We start from the raw sequence: 18,622 nt of genomic DNA, 5'->3' as shown, positions 1-18,622 counted from the left end.
ACCAATCCCATAGGTAGAACCGGTCACAACTTTTCTCAGATTCTGTGTTATAAACAAGCTTTGATGTATGCCAGTTACTGTATTTGGACTTCCAGCTATAAATCTGGAAGCAGGATGGGTGCACAACAAACACACAGGCACACAACACAACATCAAAAAGATATAGGCTTTATCTATAAACAGCTTATAGTTCTGTGGGGAGACAAGAATGCAAATACATATGTAAAAGCTGCACATAAAGGAGTATCACTATGGTCCTAATAGTTCTTAAAGGGGATAGAACCTCAACAACCATTAAAAATCTTGGTTAAAAGGCTGAAATTTTTTTCATGTGTCTGTTGGCCATTTCTATGTCTTCTTTGGGCAAGTGTCTGTTCATGTCTTGTGCCCATTTTTTGACTGTATGTGGAACATAAGCAATAGCATGAAGGACAAGAGAGGAAGGGAGGGAAATCTGAAGGGAGAGAAATCTGAGAGGGAGACGAACCATGAAAGACTATGGACCCCAGGGAAACAAACTGAGGGTTTCAGAGGGGAGGGGGTAACAGGGTGATGGGTATTAAGTAGGGCATGTGTTGTGATGAGCACTGGGTGTTATACGTAACTAATGAATCATTGAACACTACATCAAAAACTAATGATGTACTTACTATACAGTGGCTAACGGAACATAATAAAAAAAAAAGGCTGAAATTAAGCAGTCATATCGAAGTCTATAATAATGGCTAGAATAAATACACAGAGAACAACATTCATGTGCCACTAACAATAAAATGCAGCCTAAGATCTCTAGGCTAAGACAATAATAGTCCCTGACTCTAGTGTCACATTTATCACTCTGCTATGAAACATCTGTTTTCACGTCAATTGCTTATTTACTTAGGGCTTTTTTGAAGGCAGAGAATTGTCATTTATATCATTATAACTCTACCAAGTATTATATTCACACATAGTGCACATTCAATAATAGATTGGTAGAGAAAATAATGAGCAACTATATTCTACATGTTTGAATCAGTAGTCATACAATTTAAAGTCTGTTTAATATGCATTTAAGCTTATTCTTGAAATTAAGCATATATGTAAACGTAAAATGACAGAATGGTAAAAGATTTATACTCACAATTGCCATTTTCAAAATTTGCTACTGTTTTTGAAGTTATTTGTACATTTAAAGTGAAGAGGATGAGGTGCTAACTACAATATACTAAAAATTACTGATTTCATGTATTTCACTGTAAATTGTATTCTATTGAATCCTTTCAAAGAAGCCCTCTCAACTTCTCTCACTTTCCCCATTTTTACTAATTTTTCCCTCCTCTATTCAAAGGGACAAGATAATATACTCTAAGAATTTCTAGGACAGTGCTTTAAAAATTTACAAATAATAAAGTATTTCTATTATTACTTTATTTCTGTGCTTCCAAACACTCCTTTCAATTTATGAAATTGTGGTTACCAAATAATCAAGTTGAAATATAACTATTAATGCCTTTATAAAACTTGCCCCCCAAATAATTGCTCCATTGGGAATAAAAGCATTTATCTAGAGTCTCCTATTTATTCATATGCTTTTTCAAGAGAACAAAGGTGTATAAGAGAAATCAGCTTTCCTGAAGTTATTTTCTTTAATTATTCAAGATTAGAAGAAAATTACATAGATTCCTACTCAGATTAATGCCAAAAAGCACCGTAACAAATTGCAACTTGAAGATGAGTGTATGTATACATCACATAGAAAAGAGACATTAAAATACATGTATCGTTCCTATTTTTTTTCATCCGACTTCTATGCTTTTTTTGAATACAGTATAATAAGGATTTTTCCTAGGTTGCAAGATACAGAGTAGATAGAAAGCTCTTGCTAATTATGAACACAGAGAATTATTATTATTTTTTTTAAAGATTTTATTTATTTATTGACAGAGACAGAGATAGCGAGAGCAGGAACACAAGCAGCGGGAGTGGGAGAGGGAGAGCAGGCTTCCCGCCGAGGAGGGAACCCGATGTGGGACTCGATCCCAGGACCCTGGGATCATGACCTGAGCCGAAGGCAGATGCTTAACGACTGAGCCACCCAGGCGCCCGAACACAGAGAATTACTTACCAAAAAAAAAAAAAAAGAAAAAAGAAGAAGAAAAGCCTGAATAAGTTTTCCCAAAGTTGCTTGAACAAAACAAAAAACAAAACAAAATAAAACAAAAAAACCTATGAGAGCATTTCTTCTCTAAAATGAGCTAAGTGATGGGGCGCCTGGGTGGCTCAGTTGGTTGAGCGACTGCCTTTGGCTCAGGTCATGATCCTGGAGTCCTGGGATCGAGTCCCGCATCGGGCTCCCTGCTCGGCGGGGAGCCTGCTTCTCCCTCTGACCCTCTTCCCTCTCGTGCTCTCTGTCTCTCATTCTCTCTCTCAAATAAATAAAAATAAAATCTTAAAAAAAATAAATAAATAAAAAATAAAATGAGCTAAGTGTTTTGTTTTAGTATCTAAATTCAAAAGCTTGTATTCACTCCAAGTTGTATTAAAAGTAAACAAAACAACAATAGATACTTCCTATTATTGGGATTTATTCTCAGAGCAAAGTTAGGCTATCCAATTATACATCATATAAAATTTTAAGTAGTACATAAGTTATAATCCCTAAAATTGGAATTAGTATTTTATTTACTTGCATTCCACATCTCCTCCAATTTTCACTGAATTCAATGATTAAAATGCCATCATTCTTTCTATATCTGCATAATATATTAGTATTCAAACCCACCTTTTTTACTTAGTGCAATTTTTGATAGATAGATGAGCTAGGTTCTGAATAATTTACTATCTGCTGCAAGGATCTGAAATAACAGCTTTGTACTCTGATTTAACAGATTGTTTATTCACTTGAACCAACCAAAACCAAGGCTCATCTCTACTGGCACCTTAAGATTACAGAAACATCATTAATGAACTCAGGAACATTTTCTTCTGTTCTGCTAAAAGACCCTGTGTTATTATTACTTTAGACTTATTTTACACCAATCACTGAAATAGCTTGGCACCTTTTCTAAAGAAACACCTTAACTCGCTCAGCATGAACTAAGTAAAACTGTCTTCAAATCTGTTTAAAAGCAAATGATTTATATATAAAGAAAAGTATAAGAACATAATGTAAATTCATAAAGAAAGTAGCAACAAAATGAAGGTAAATTTAACTCCATTAAATTCTATTAATTTTTGTGTGCTTAATCTAAGTCAAAGATGAATCCAATAAAGTGCCATTCATAGTGGGGGGAAAATCAATGCAACTTTGTATTACCATTCAGTGGGTGGGTACCGATATAACTTTTCCTGTGGAGAGAAAAAAATAAGCTCCCTTTAAAAATAGCTGAAATCACAATTACTATGACAATTTTGCTTCCTACCTCTTTTGTGTAGTAGTTTATGCTTATAATCAGTAGACAAAATGGAGTGTTGTAGAATGCAAACATTTTTGAGGAGTATATTATCTCAGGTACTACTGAAAGTCAGAAAAAAAATAAAAAGGAAAACCTTTAGTAGGAAATAAAAATTGGAGTTCTATGCAATATTTTTTTCTCCAAAGATGGATTTCTCAAAATCTTTTTTCCAATTTAATCCTTTTAAAAAAATCTTTTACTAAACTCAAGGATATTTTAGCAACTATTATTAGACCTAAAAAATATCCTCTTATGCTCATCTTAAAGTGGCATAAATGATTACCCATATTTTTATTTCCAAGCTTCAATATTACAATAAATTCTAAAGAATAAGAGTTTTGTTTTATTGTTGTTGTTGTTGTTTTCAAGTTTTAGTATATTGGAAATCCAAAATAACAAGAGGAGTCAAATGGTATTAAAACCCTTTATAAAGGGTCTTATTCATTTTGGATTTTTTGCTTTATATATTATAATATTAAGCAGTATCTGGCAAATGAAAATTCTGAGATCATATTTCAAGAATGAATAGTGTTACTGTTTTGACCTTGCACTGATTATTAGCAGGTAAACTAGCTTATTTTTGTTTCCAATACTAGGTAAAGTCTATTAGCATTTTCCAAAAGGCGTCTTGTGGTCAAATAAGTCTGAAAAATGTTAAAATACATGTCAAACTTCTGAAAATTATGAACTTTAGAAATCCTATACATTTTAGCCCATTAAGCAAAGAAATACTGCAGTAAATGCCAAAACTAAACAAATGGAAATGTATCTCTTATCCTGCAGAAGTGCTTTGGGAAATGTTATCTAAGTCACCCAATCAGTACTCAAACGAGTATCAATCAAAATCAGGGAATCAATAGTAAAAGTATAAATGAACCGTAACAGATAATGCTCCAAGAAGAAATGCTTTTAATAGATTTTCTCAATATAGTTATATTGGGAATATATTACATTCAGCACTTTTCTGAGTGTTCTGAGGATACAGGTATAGTACATGGTTTGGATCTTACCAAAGAAACAAAAATTATGTGTCTAAGTGCCTGGTGAAGGCACTTTCTTAAATTTCTGTAAGTCAAGAACAGCATAGTTCAATATGTCAAAGGATGGATCATGGAGAAAGGTAGTCCTTAATTTAGACTACCTGAATTTAGGTAGACTAGAAGGTGAATAATATAAGTAAGTAGCCCTGAAGAGGGCTCCCAGTGATCCTTGTCTCCTGGTATTCACGTCTTTGTGTATTTCACTCCACTTGAATGTGGGCTGGACTTATTGATTAATGTCCAATAAATAAAATACAACATAAAAGATGGACTGTCACTTCCAAAATTAGGACTATGGATTTTGTCATGGTATGTTCTTCTGTTTGGTCTCCCTTTCTTTCGTATTCCTCACCTGAGGGAAGTCAACTCTGATTCTGAGGCAGTCCCATGGACAGGTCCACATGGTAAGGGACTGAAGCTTCTCAACAACCACTTGAGTAAGCTTAGAAGTGGGTAACTCCTGCAATCCCTTATCAAGCTTTCTGATGAAACCACTTGACTGCAACCTCATGAGAAACTCTGAGCCAAGAGGCACCTTGCCAAGCTGCTCCTGGTTCCTGGACACCAGAATTGTGATATAATAAATATTTGTTGTTTCAAGCTGCTAAGTTTGGGGTAATTTGTCATTCATCAACAGAAGAGTAAAACAGGTGAAAATGTGTTAAGCAGGTGACTGGAAAGTTTTAAGAGGCTCAATCACATCACACTCTCAACCAAAAATATTCCATGGCTTTCATTACCAAAGATCTGTGTGATCTGTCCCAGGTTGTCTTTCTGTTCTCATATAACTCCACTTCCCTGTCTATGTCTCCTAATCACCAACCAAACCAGAGCAATCTGAACTCCTTGAATATGTTCCATACCTCCTTGCTACTTTCTGGGTTTTTGCTCATCTGTTGCTCTTTCCCTCTCCCACAAATCAAATTTAATCTCTAAACCATGAATTTACAAATGGTTTATTGTAAAGGGTCTTCAAGTCACAAGGAGCTAGTTCTAGATGGATCACTGAGTCTAAACTGATTTATTTGTAAAATGGAGATACTAATGAATAATCATAAATGACTTTGTAAAATAAATATTGGAATGAATGCAAAAAGGTAAGAACTGTGCCTAGTACAAAGTATTTCCTTTTATAAATCATTTTTTTCCCTTCCTCCATCAGTCACCCCAGTCCCAGTTGGAATTCACATTATTTTTCCATTCATGTTCACATAGCAATTTGTACAAATTTATATAAATTGATGTGTAGATATATCACAATGTCACTAGTGTATCACTAATGTGACATATACAACACATACATACCACATACACACCTTTAATATATAGTTGTGGTGTGTGTGTCTTGTTTATATACTTACCAAGTATTGAGTTTCTTGAAGACACAGTATCTTGTAGAAAATTTTATACCCATTTTTTTCAGCATCATTCTCTATATGTAGTAGTAACAAGACAATTGTTATAATTGTTTGTTGAGTCAAATAGATTCATAGGAAATACTGATTCGATGGATAATACGAGAGTAAATGTTGGAGGGTCTTGAATAACAAGATGAATGATTTGGATTTGAGGTCAGAGATGATAGGTTATTTTGAAGAGGAGTTGCTTAGAGAAATAGCTTTTTATACAAGTTAATCTGGCCAATGGTGCAGAAATACTGAAAAGTTAGATTCTAGAGGATAGCTAAACCGAAGGATATCAGTAAGCTGGGATGCAAAATTTTCTGGCAGGCACTTGAAAGAAACAGTATTATGCTTATTATCTAGGGATCAAAAATCATTTGACTTAAGATGTTTGTTATAGCTCACATAAAGTAGTAGGCTTTCTGTTCCTGGAGGGTTTTTGTATTGTTTGTTTATTTGTTTAACAGCAAGTCATTTAGCATCAATTCATATTGAGATTTATTCAGTTAGCAAAGAAACCCAGAAACAAATTACAACTCCATTTTGTAAACTGAAATACTTTTATTGTTATACAAACTTTTTTATTGTTGTTGTTTTGTTTGGATGGTCTATGATTTAGCATTTAGTAAGTGTGTGATAAATATTGATAACTAGATATCTGTATCTATAAATAAACACATAAATTAAGCTTTAGTAATAAAAGAAACTTAACTAAAAATTTGGTAATTTGATATATTATTGAATAACTAGATAACTGAGAATATTATTACTTAAAAGATTGGGAGCCTACATTTTCTTATAAAAATGAAGGAAATTTTTATTTATTAAGACAATGCTAATTTATTTTACTTTTTCCTCAATAAGTCCAAAGAACTCCAAGTCTGAATTATGATCAACATTTTTACTGAAGAAACCTGAGAAATCAAACTTGCAACTTCATAGACTGACTGTCTAGAATCAATACTCAGTGATCCCAGACAAGAGCAACAATTTTTTTTTTCTTAAGTAAACTCTACACCACACAAGGGACACAAACTCAGGACCCTGTGATCAAGAGTCCCATGCTCCACTGAATGAGCCAGCCAGGTGCCCCATGGAGTAACAAAATTATCTCACTAGAGTCAAATCTATTTTATGGTAGGAAGAATTGATTTTCAACCCGAGTCCTTATTAGCTTAACCAATATGGATTAACTGCTTTAGCAACTTAACAAAAGAAAGGCCCCCAAACTCAATCTACTTGTTTTCATAAATTGCTTTGTAATTACAAAAATTAATTTTGTTCAACTGCATTCATCATAACTATTTTTTTTCATTTTAGCCTCAAAATATATTAGAAATAATTCTTTGGTATCATAAGTTCCAAATAATTTTTAAATTATTATATTCTGTACATTCAGATACATATATCAGCATAACAATATAATTTTTTTAAAAATTTACATTTCTTTTATATCAATGTGTAAAGCAAAGAAAAAATAAGTGAATTGAAAATTCTACTGTATATAATTCTGAAAAATCAGATTGCTTCCCTGAACAGATACTGTAGGAAAATGGTTTTCAATATCTTACTGAAATACTACTTGATAGTTAATAAGTATCAAAAAATACTGTAGAACACACCATAAATTCAAAGGGTATTTACTGTTGCTGGTAATATTAAGTTGAAGATAGATCACATCTCGAACAAGAATAGAAAAAAATAGTACATTTAATTTGCCTGGGATATTGAAAAGTCAGATGTGAGTTGATTATACACACAGGTAGAACCCTTTGAAATTGCTGATATTTAACCCCTTGTCACCTACAAATAAGTGTTTTAATGTATTCTCAATCATTGAATGAGATTCATTATTCTTTACCTCTTTTCCTGATTTCCTAACTATTCATCAATCACTATACCAACCAAGAATCTAATCAAACAAGGATTATTGTACCAATTTCTTACATTTTAAGTCATTCTGTGAGCCATGTTTTTCAGGATAATTTCCATCTTCCCTATATTCTTTTATTATTTCTTTCATTCAACAAACATTTTCTGGTGTAGTTACTAAGCTCCAAGCATTATGAGGTGTTCAGCATATAACTGAAAACTAAAACGGACATGATTCCTTCTTTTTAGGATTATACATTCTATTGAGAAATAGGTCTACCATGTTCCATCTAAATACTTATTGTCTAAATAGGCACTGTCCTTTCCCACTTCTATATCTTTACTTAAATCTTTCTTTGTAAAATATTTTCACCCTTGTCTCCTTCTATCCTAATACTATTCATATCTGCAGGACAAATGAAGTATTCTGCTTACTCCAAAACATTATTTGATCCTCTTCTTAGAAATGACCTTAACTTTTAGAGGGAAAAAAGATAAAAGGGAGAGGTTACTTATATTTATTGAGCTCTACCATGTGCCAAGAATTATACCAGATAAACCACATATATAATTTCATTTAATCTTTATTACATTGTGATCCTCATTTGTGTGATCAGAAGTAATCTAAAAGTATGTAAGTGGAATCAAAGCTAGAATTCAGATTCTAATCTGCTCAATATGAAGTTAGGTCTTTATCCACCAAAGCTATCTATCTGAACTGCTATATAGCATTCTGGTTTGTTCTTTTTTTTTTTTTTTTTTTTTTTAATTTCATGTACCACATGTGCCTTATATTACAGAGAATTACATTCTTCTTACTTTACTTACAGTAGGTGCTAATAAATACTTTTTTAATAAAGGAAAAAATGGGTTACTATGCTTGAAATACAGTTATTATTTGTGCTGAATTCTCAATAAGAAAATTAGGAAAGTAATTCACCCCTTCTTTTATTTATTTTTTTAAGATTTTATTTATTTTTGAGAGAGAGAGAGAGAGAGACAACAAGCAGGGGGAGAGGCAAAGGGAGAAGCAGGCTCCCTGCTGAGCAGGGAGCCAGATGCAGGACTGGATCCCAGGACCCTGAGATCATGACCTGAGCTGAAGGCAGATGCTTAAACAACTAAGCCACCAAGGTGCCCCTCTTTTACTTATTTTCAAAGTAATATTGCTAAAATGGAATTTTGGTCAAATCCCTACCCTGGCATAATGACCACTATGATTTAGGGAATACATTATAGGGAGTCAAATGACTGCCATTGACCACATGCAATCCCCAGCATGTAACTCTAGGAAGAGGAAGAGAATATGCCAATGAGTTCAGTTTTGATCTGTTGAGTTTGATGTCTGTGAGACAATTAAATGGTCTATGTCCAACAGAGATGGGTTTCTGAGCATGGAGTTCAGTAAAGAGCACTGGGCTGGAGAAACAGGTTTGTTAATCAAATAATATTTTCTATTTTCTTTTAAACTTTAATAATTATTTTGATTCACATATAAATTAATACAATTATTTTTATTTCTAAATATAAATATAATTAAGTTATTTCCAAAAATTATTCTCAGCATTTTTGAATAATCCTTCTTTTCTCCATTTATTTACAATAAAGCACTATCATTCAATAAATGCCGATGTATACTAATGTCTGTTTTAGGATGAGCATGCCTTCTATAGCATCTTGAAAAGATGTAGTGCAGTCAATAATAATAATAGTGAGCTTAGCCATGCCATTGAAGAGCTTCCTCCAGATGACATCCATACAGTAAAAAACAATCTCTGATAGTTTCCCAACCAGCTACAACTTCATAAACTCTGCCAGCATTTGATACATTTCTCTTTTCCACAAGATCATATAATGACATTTAAATAATTCAGTTAAATCAAGACATATTATGGTTATAGTACTTTTCATAATCTATCTATATTTAGCCACACTGTAAAAGTACAGAGTGACCTTAGAAATGATTTTTCTCCTTGTGAACTTGTAAGGTTTCTAGGGCTTTCCTCTTTCTGTTATTATCATTCACAAACCACTTGCTTACTAATATATTTGACTTTTTTTTTTCTTTTGTCAAGGATTAACACCAAGATTTGGTGATTACTTACCTAATCCTTTCCTTTTTTGAAAATCAATATATCCTTTTGTCAGAAGAAAAGGGCAGGACATTCAAACATCAAATTTTAACTCAACCTCTAAGTTTCTTTCAAATCCTGAAATTCTATGCTTCTATAATCCTAGAACATTATAAAATACTACTTTAATTTCCATGTCTGCACATGTTTTCATATTCTATAGAAAATAATATCTTTGGGAAAGTAAAAAATATTTAATTTATACTACATTTTCCTCTCTCTTATTTTAGGTTTCAATTTCAACTCTTTCCATATTAACCTCATTTCTTAGCTCTTTGTAAATAAGCAATATGGAAGTAAAATACAAGTTGAGTAGATCTGTTTTTTCTCTCATCAGTGATCAAGCAGTAAGCCTAGCTTTTTCTTGTTTTTCTAGAATACACATAATATAAAACAATTTGTTATACTCAACATTTTTCACTTAGCCCTCTGTCGATGTTTTAGTTTTTCTTACCTTTCGTATAATTTATTCTTCATTTTGTGTTTTCTCCCACTTTTTGTATGTACTGCTATAAAAGCTAAGCCTAATAGAATGCTCCATCTCTATACAGCTACATTAGTTTGTCTGTTTGCTTTCTTTCTCATTAAGGAATCTGTGAGGCTATAATAGATTTCATTTTTCAGGGCTTTTAGCATTTAAGCACACCTTTCTTTGTCATGAACTTGCTTTGTTCAGAAGATTTTCTTCAATCTGGGGAAGATTTAGACTCTACAAAGCATTCATTTCCTTGGCTTTATGGCATCTGTGATGATATCATCATCTTCTCCCAAGATTCCTGTCACTTCCACTTTGCCAACTGATGTTACCTTGATAGAATAAGATCCTGTAAAATAGCAGTCCTTATTCAACACTCTGAAAAGTAAAGCTCTCAGTAAGGCAAATGTTATCAGATGATCTGCTTTTAAGTGAATAAGCCTTCAAGTAGATACCCAGATAGTTTATATTTACAGTTTAATCTAACTTGCTTCTTTGCCAATTTAGAATTATATGTTACTATTTTCCTCAGTCTCATTATCATAATTGAAATAAGTAATAAAGAAGTTGGACTCTTTTTCTTCTATCCAGTTTATCTAACCTATTAAGACATCTAAATTCTTGGGCTGCCTGGGTGGGCTCAGTCGGTTGAGAGTCTGCCTTCTGCCCAGGTCATGATCCCAGGGTCCTGGGATGGAGTCCAACACTGCTTCTCCCTCTGCCTGCCACTCCCTTTGCTCGTGCTCTCTCTGACAAACAAATAAATAAAATCTTTAAAAAAATAAGATGTCTAAATTCTTATTTTTAATATTAAAAATTGGATATAGTTGCAGTCTAACCCCTGGCTACTGTCGAGCATACCTAGCTAAAATATATAGCTTCATGTGAATTCTCAGCAAAACAAATTGGAATTTAAATCCTTGTTCTTCAAATTCCATCACTTATTTAAAACTTTTATTCTGGATCAGGAATTTATTAATGAAAGCTAATATTTATATGGCACCTACTATTTTAACTACCTTAAGCACTTTATGTTTATTATTTAATGTAATCTTTATAACACTCCTTGATGTCAGTATTATTATTATCCCCATTTACAGGTAAGAAAACTGAGGCACAAAAGGTTAAGTAACTTGTTCAGGGTATACAGTTAATTATGGTAAAGGTAGCTCTCACATTTGTGCTCTTGACCATTACAATATACTGCTATAGCCAAGGTAATATTGACACAGAAATAGTATAGTAGCATACAAATTTATATTTGGTGAGTCCATGGAATAGAGGTTGAAAATCTTGTCCCTCAAGAGGCCCTTTACATTTAAGAAGCATAGACTCTGATTGTGGAGTCTGATAGCTACTTTTTTAAATAGGGGGTTAAAATGTCATTCAGGCCTACAACAAGAGTGAGGTAAGTAAGATAGGGCAGCAATATGTCAGCCCAGAGTATTCAGGATCTCCAGAGCTGTAAAAGTGGAGCATCTAATTATGGTGGATAATGGGAGGTAGAGGGTGAGGAATGGGGAGGGAATGGTAAAAGAGGAAATCTGCAGCATGAAAATATTCTATCTTTGTACAGTATAAATATATATATACATATATATATATGCTGTATGACAACTTGTGTTATCTTGTACACAGAGCGCACTGCCTTTTAAAATATTGTATGATGTCGTATTTTCATGTTTTGTAATTCTACTTCAAAAAGAATGTCTTACACTATGCACCATTACACTGTCAAATTAATTTTAACTGATGAGCCCTCATATATTTGAAAATGTCTGCTATATTACTGAAGTGAAGTGAGCCCAGTTTGGAATGGAGAATACATCTAATTCACAGTATGGGAAAAAAAAGAGTCCCTATGGATATTTAATACAGAAAACAATTTATCTTGAATATGCATATTTGCAATTTTAATAGTTATTTTGAATCTACTTATTTAACTGAGTTCACAAACATGAAGTAATAAGAGGAAAAGTAATCTACCTTGATTTTAAAGCCTGGGATATAGGTCAGGAATTTTTAAGGGACTAGTACTAGGACTATGTACGTTCTCCCATATTTTGTACATAAGTAGCACCATGGAAAGTAGACACATCCTGACCAGTCTTCATTATATGAGCAATTTTATTATAATAGACTGTAATTCAACAAGAAACAGCAATTCTGAAAGGCTAATGTTTCTTTTTAAAATACAGAAGTAGCTATTGAATGCCTCAAAGTACAAATTGATTGGATAGTAAAGATAGGAACGGTGGTTTTTAAGTTTCATGAAAAGAGACACATTTCTGTCAAATTTCTGAGCTGTGGGCATAAGATAGATGTTTAAGTGAATGATTCAAAGAGAACTACCTTTTAAGTTTGGGGTTTTTTTTGGTTCTTGTTTATTCTTGTTCAAATGCTGATACATCATGAACCTCTCCTATAACAACATATGCAATTACTAAACACTGTATGACACATGCACAAATTTTAGCTGTTCATCACCAACATTTCAAAATGTGGCTGGTGCAAGATACACAAAATGATTTACTGAGAATTTTCTTAAACTAAAGGCACTTCAAATTTGCGTATTTAAAAAGAACATTTTAAATTCCAATTTAATCCACACTGTATTAACCTGATTGAGTAAAAGCCAAATTCCTAAAATAATTACAACAATATAGGTGTCCACTAAGCTTTATTTTCCTTTAAGTTTCAAAAACTGAAAGATATCTTGGGTCAATCTTTAGGGCCTTCTCTATTATCTACAGTATGGCCTTGCTTATAAATATAGTATGGAACCAACCTCAAAAAAAGTACATGTGCTGGGCTAGGCATTCTATGGAAAAACAGAATAGTAAAATATCATTATTATCTTTAATCACTAATTTAAGAGTTATCTAAATAATTCACAAAATATTTACATTTTGGAAATAATACAACATGTAGTTTTTACATCTTTTCTATTCTTTTTTCATTATTATGAACGTTCACCTAAGAACTTATCATCATCATCATCAGTTCCTTATGTGACAACTTGGAAAGAGTATTGTATTAAGTTACGTTTTCTTTTAATCTAGTGATATTGGTGTTAAAACTTGATCATTAATTGTATTTCATGTTTTGTAAATTGTTTATGTCATTTGTCACATAAATAATTAGGGCTCTCCTAATTTTCTTGAAAGGAACTGTAATGTCTGGAGCAAGGCAGCAGTTCAATGGAAATATGTGAAGGAATGAACTGTGTGATTTTATAGGTTAATTTGTTTTAATTAGCTATTATTTAATAAAATGCTATTTTCTTACAGTTCAGTAGATCAATCAAATATATTTTCCTTTAATGACAATTCTATATTAATTTTAAGACGGTTATATCCAAGGCTTTAAAGGAACACATTTGATCCAAAATGTATTAATTGCTATAAAAAAATTGTGCTTCATTTATTTTACATAGAGACACACTGTTTACTTTAAAATTCATTAATTGAACAATGTCTAACAAATCATCAAGGTCCATATGGTGCTTTCAATTAAATGAGTTACTGTTTTAAATATGCTTTATATGTCATTACACACCACTTTTCTCACTTTGACAGGCACCTGTCAGCCTCTCTTCTGTTCTATATACCTACCTATAGTATGTAAAATAATTTATTTCCTGTCATTATTGGGTTTTTTTTTGGACTTGAATTAATAATAATATTTCAGTGTTGGTTCATTAATTGTAACATACCATATTAATGTAAAAAGTTAATAATAGGGTAAACTGAGATTGGGGTTTATGGGGATTTTCGGTACTATCATTTGAAATTTTTCTGTAAATCTAAAACTAAAGAAATAAAGTTTATTAAAAAACAAAAAGGAAATACAAATCATCTATAATTGCATCCTCCAGACAAAACTATTGTTAATAATATGGTTTACAGCCTTCTCTTTGCATACATAATTATTCTTTTTTTTTTTTTTTTATTCTTATGTTTTAACATTTCTTTGCTCTACCGTCAAGGATTTCTGGCTTGAAGTCTTCATTTTGTTTTTGAAATACGAGTGGCCTTAGGGCACAGGAAGAGGCTGACTGCTTTTCCCCAGCTTTGCATATGCATTGCCTTAAAAGAGTCTCAGCACAGATAGTATGTGAGGATTCTAAGGCCATTTTCAAATATCCGTAAAGAAGGAAGACAGATGGCTATTCTACCTCTCCTCTCCTTCTCTTTACCCTCTCCCCTTCATACCATCATGCATTCAACAATTGCTTATTAAGTGGCCACTGTGTTCCAAAAACTGTGCCAGATGCCCAAGCCACAGTGGAAGAGCATCCTGTGAGGAGTTTTCAATTAGCAATAATGCGCCTCGGATAAACCTCATTGGCTACAATACTGCCACTGAGCAAACCTCCTGTGGGGAGTTTTAAGAGCCAAGTCATGGGGCAACCTACCACAAAAGCAGTGAAAAACATATGATTTGTCCTATCTCTTCAATTTCACTTTTGCTCTGGATATATTGATTGCTATGCTGATATTGCTATCACAGGCCATAATGGAAAGTAATAACGATATGTAATAATAAGATACAATGAGATGCAAAACTCTCAACTTCTCCCCTACCTGCATCATGACTCTCAGATTATCTTAAATTTTTAAGTGAATAAATATTGACAACATAAAAGTGTTTTCTCTGAGGCAATTATGGATGAACTGACCCAATATGTATAATGGGTTTACTCATGAGAGCAAACCACTGAAGCAGCTCCCTCTATGATTATGCTTCATTTATTTTTACATAATTGCATTGTCATGCAATGTAAATCAACATCCTATGTTATCTGACATTACATAAATCAAATCTGTAGCTATATAAAACAGTTAACTGTTTTAACAGTTAACATATATCCTATGTCAGATAACATAGGATGATACCAACACTGTTATTTATTTATTTATTTATTTATTTATTTATTTATTTATTTAAGTAATTTCTACACTCAACATGGGGCTCAAACTTACTACCTGGAGATGAAGAGTCATATGCTCTTCCAACTGAGCCAGACAGGCACCCCAACGCCAATGCCCTTTTAAACACCAAATTAAGCACAGAGATAGGCAAACAAGCTTTCATTTATAACAGATTGTGGAAATAAATGACTATGAAAATGATCATTCAGTGAATAAAAAGAGTGAGAGAAGGAAGTGAGGGCCTTGTATCATCAAAGCATTCAATTTTCCTTTATAATATGCAATTCAAATTTAGCATTCAATGTTTTATTTCATGATTACAACATCTCAAAGCCTTTGAAGGCAGGGCACATGGCCATCATAGAGCCAGGCAGCTTTGCATTAATGCACAGTATTCCTGCAAATAATATCATGGGCATGTCAAAACTCAAAACTTCCTCTGTCTGTCCTTTTCAGTAAGGAAACTGACTAAAAGAATGAAAGTCTTTGTAGAAGGTCAAAGGGTAAGATAGACATAATTGAGGGATCTAATTTTCGTGGAACAATCTTAAAAACCATTATTGGATTTTTGACTAGTGAAAGAAAGTGTGTTGCATTCATTTAGTGAATTCAAATGTGACTCAATCCACTGATGTGAAAATGCAGAGTTACGACCTACTCACCCATGCTAATGACTATGTCATTTACATGTGTTTGCCACTTTAATAGGGAATAAATGGTTGAAGATTTTATAAAGGATTCATTTGATTCTGCTAAGATGTCTAATGACAGAAAACATCTCAAGTAGAAAACTATTAAAAGATTTCATTTTGTACCAGTTTCCACGAAGATGCATTTCTTTCTCAATATCTATTACCTAGATTAACAGAAGCTGAGAAAAGTTAACTGTTTTATATAGCTACAAATATGATTTATTATGGTTTTAGTAGACTAGCCAAGAACAAATTTCTGGTAGGTTACCTTAAAATAATTTTTCCATGGATCTAAATGTATATATTTTTCTTGGTTACAGTCCACTCAGAGACATAAGTCTTGATAAAAGCTGAAATATCTGCCATCCCTGTATACAAGAATATTTGACTCTTATTATTCCTATATAGATAACATAAAGAAAAAACCACAGAACTGTAAAAACCCTTTCTAAAATTTTTCAGAAAAGGTAAAGTCAAAGGCAAATCCAAAATATTATCAATAATTCAACTCTGGGTTTAAATTTTCAGTATTCCACTATTCCTGAATGATCCCACACAAAATATATCTCAAATATTTAAAATTTGTAATATTCAAATGAAATAATATATGGTTATCATGTGAATCTAAACAATATTTATACACATTAACTAAAGAAACAACACATGTTATATGATTATATAATATCAACCCATTATTATGATATATTTACATGTTTATTTAACATATTAACACAGTAAATAAAATAATGGGAGAATGATGTAACACTATGGCTATATCAATAAATGCAGTGAAGTATTATTTAAAAGATTTATTTGTAAATAAATGATACTCAAACTTTCTTCCTAAGATAGAGTCTCAAATATATTTCAAGATTTAATATTTTATAAGCCATATATGGATATGGTGAAATGCTTATGTGCTGAATTTGGCTATAATTATATAAAACTACGATTGTTTATATAAAGAATAATAAATATCAAATTGTAAGTTACTATGTTATCAACTGGTAACATTGCTAAGGTTGCATAAATGCAAATTTTTAGAAATAATAATATCAACAAAGCATGCCAGTTTAATAATTTATTGGAAGAATAAAACTTTTAAAATTGTACATTAAATGATATATAACCCTAATAATGTTTAACAGAAATACTAATGTGGAATATAACTGAATGAAATATTTTCAAAGATGACCTTAAAAAATAACCATCTATAAATATAAAATCCATATACCAATTCGTAATAAGATTAGTGTTTGTAGGCTGAATTCTAAAATGTCCCTATGACCTCCTTTTCCCCCTATTGTTTTTCCTATGACTATGTTATCTTATATGGCAAAAGACATTCTACAGATGTGATCAAGATTATTAATCATTTGAATTTAACACAAAGAGATTAGTGGGGTTGACCTAAGCTAATCACATGAACAATTTAAAAGCAAAGTTTGCTCTGGCTGGTGGTAGAATTCAGACATCTAAAGCATAAGAAGAACTTGTGAGTTTATCCACTGCTGAAATGGAGGAGGTCACTGGGCAAGGACCTGAAAATGGCCCATAGGATGAGAATAGTTTTTAGTTGACCATAAGCAAGAAACTGGGACCTCTTCCTTCCATTGCAGGAGAGGATTCTGCCAACATGCTGAAGGAGCTTGGAAGCAGTATTTTACCTAGTCATGCCTACAGATCAAGATGCAACGAGACAATACCTTGATTTCAGCTTTATAGGATTCTGAGTAAAAGACCTTGCTGAAACACGCTAGTTAAATTGGGTAGGTGCTTAGTAGGCTTAGTTTATTTAGCAATAAAAAATGAATTTCCATTAGCATGTCTCTAAAGGGCCTGAATATGTTCTTCATTTCTTTTTCTTTCTTTTTTTTTTTTAAAGATTTTATTTATTCATTTGAGAGAGGAGAGTAAAAGAGGGAGTACAGGAGAGGGAGCACAAATGGAAGGGGAGGGGCAGAGGGAGAGGGAGAAGCAGGTTCCCTGAGGGCTGGGAGCCAGACTCAGGGCTTGATCCCAGGACCCCTGATCATAACGTGAGCTGAAGGCAGGCGTTTAACCAACTGAGCAACCCAGGCGCCCCACATTCTTCATTTTAAATTTTTAATTATGGAATGTCTTTACCTATGCCATCACCCTAAAATAACATTGTATTTATAAATAGTAAAAAGCATAAATGATAAATATTTTACCAAATTATAAATACAGAAGGTCCTTAACTTTTGATGATTCGACTCAATGATTTTTCTACTTTACAGTGGGGTGAAGGTGATACATATTCAGTAAAAACCATACTTTGAATTTTAAATTTTGATATTTTCATGGACCAGCAATATGTAGTACAATATACTGTTATGGTGCTGGGCAGTGGCAGTGAGCCACACCTAGTTATCCATGTAGTCAGGAGAGTAAACCACCAGTACACTTACTTCTGTGTCCATACAACTATCCTGCTCTTCACTTTCAGTACAATATTCAATAAATTACATACAATATTCAACACTTTATTACAAACTAGGCTTTGTGTTAGATGATCTTGCCCAACTGTAGGCTACTCTAAGTGTTCTGAAGACATTTAAGGTAGGTGAGGCTAAACTGTGAGTACAGTAGGTTAGGTGCAATAAATGCATTTTC

General features: G+C 32.6%; 1 protein-coding gene and 1 pseudogene across 1 annotated transcript in view; both read right to left on the bottom strand.

Annotated features, from left to right (window-relative positions):
- Positions 1 to 18,622, bottom strand: part of GRID2 (glutamate ionotropic receptor delta type subunit 2) — a 1,408,631-nt gene that overhangs the window by 1,000,216 nt on the left and 389,793 nt on the right. The gene's annotated exons all lie outside the window — the stretch shown is intronic.
- LOC123849043 (U4 spliceosomal RNA) lies at positions 14,569 to 14,735 on the bottom strand (annotated as a pseudogene).

The sequence above is a fragment of the Mirounga angustirostris genome, unplaced genomic scaffold (assembly GCF_029215605.1).
Source record: "Mirounga angustirostris isolate CCGP_5_RB_7025 unplaced genomic scaffold, mMirAng1.0.hap1 SCAF_2, whole genome shotgun sequence".
Classification (NCBI taxonomy): Eukaryota; Metazoa; Chordata; class Mammalia; order Carnivora; family Phocidae; genus Mirounga; species Mirounga angustirostris.
Note: the sequence above shows the minus strand (reverse complement) of the source record. Positions and strands in the feature narration are given on the sequence as shown.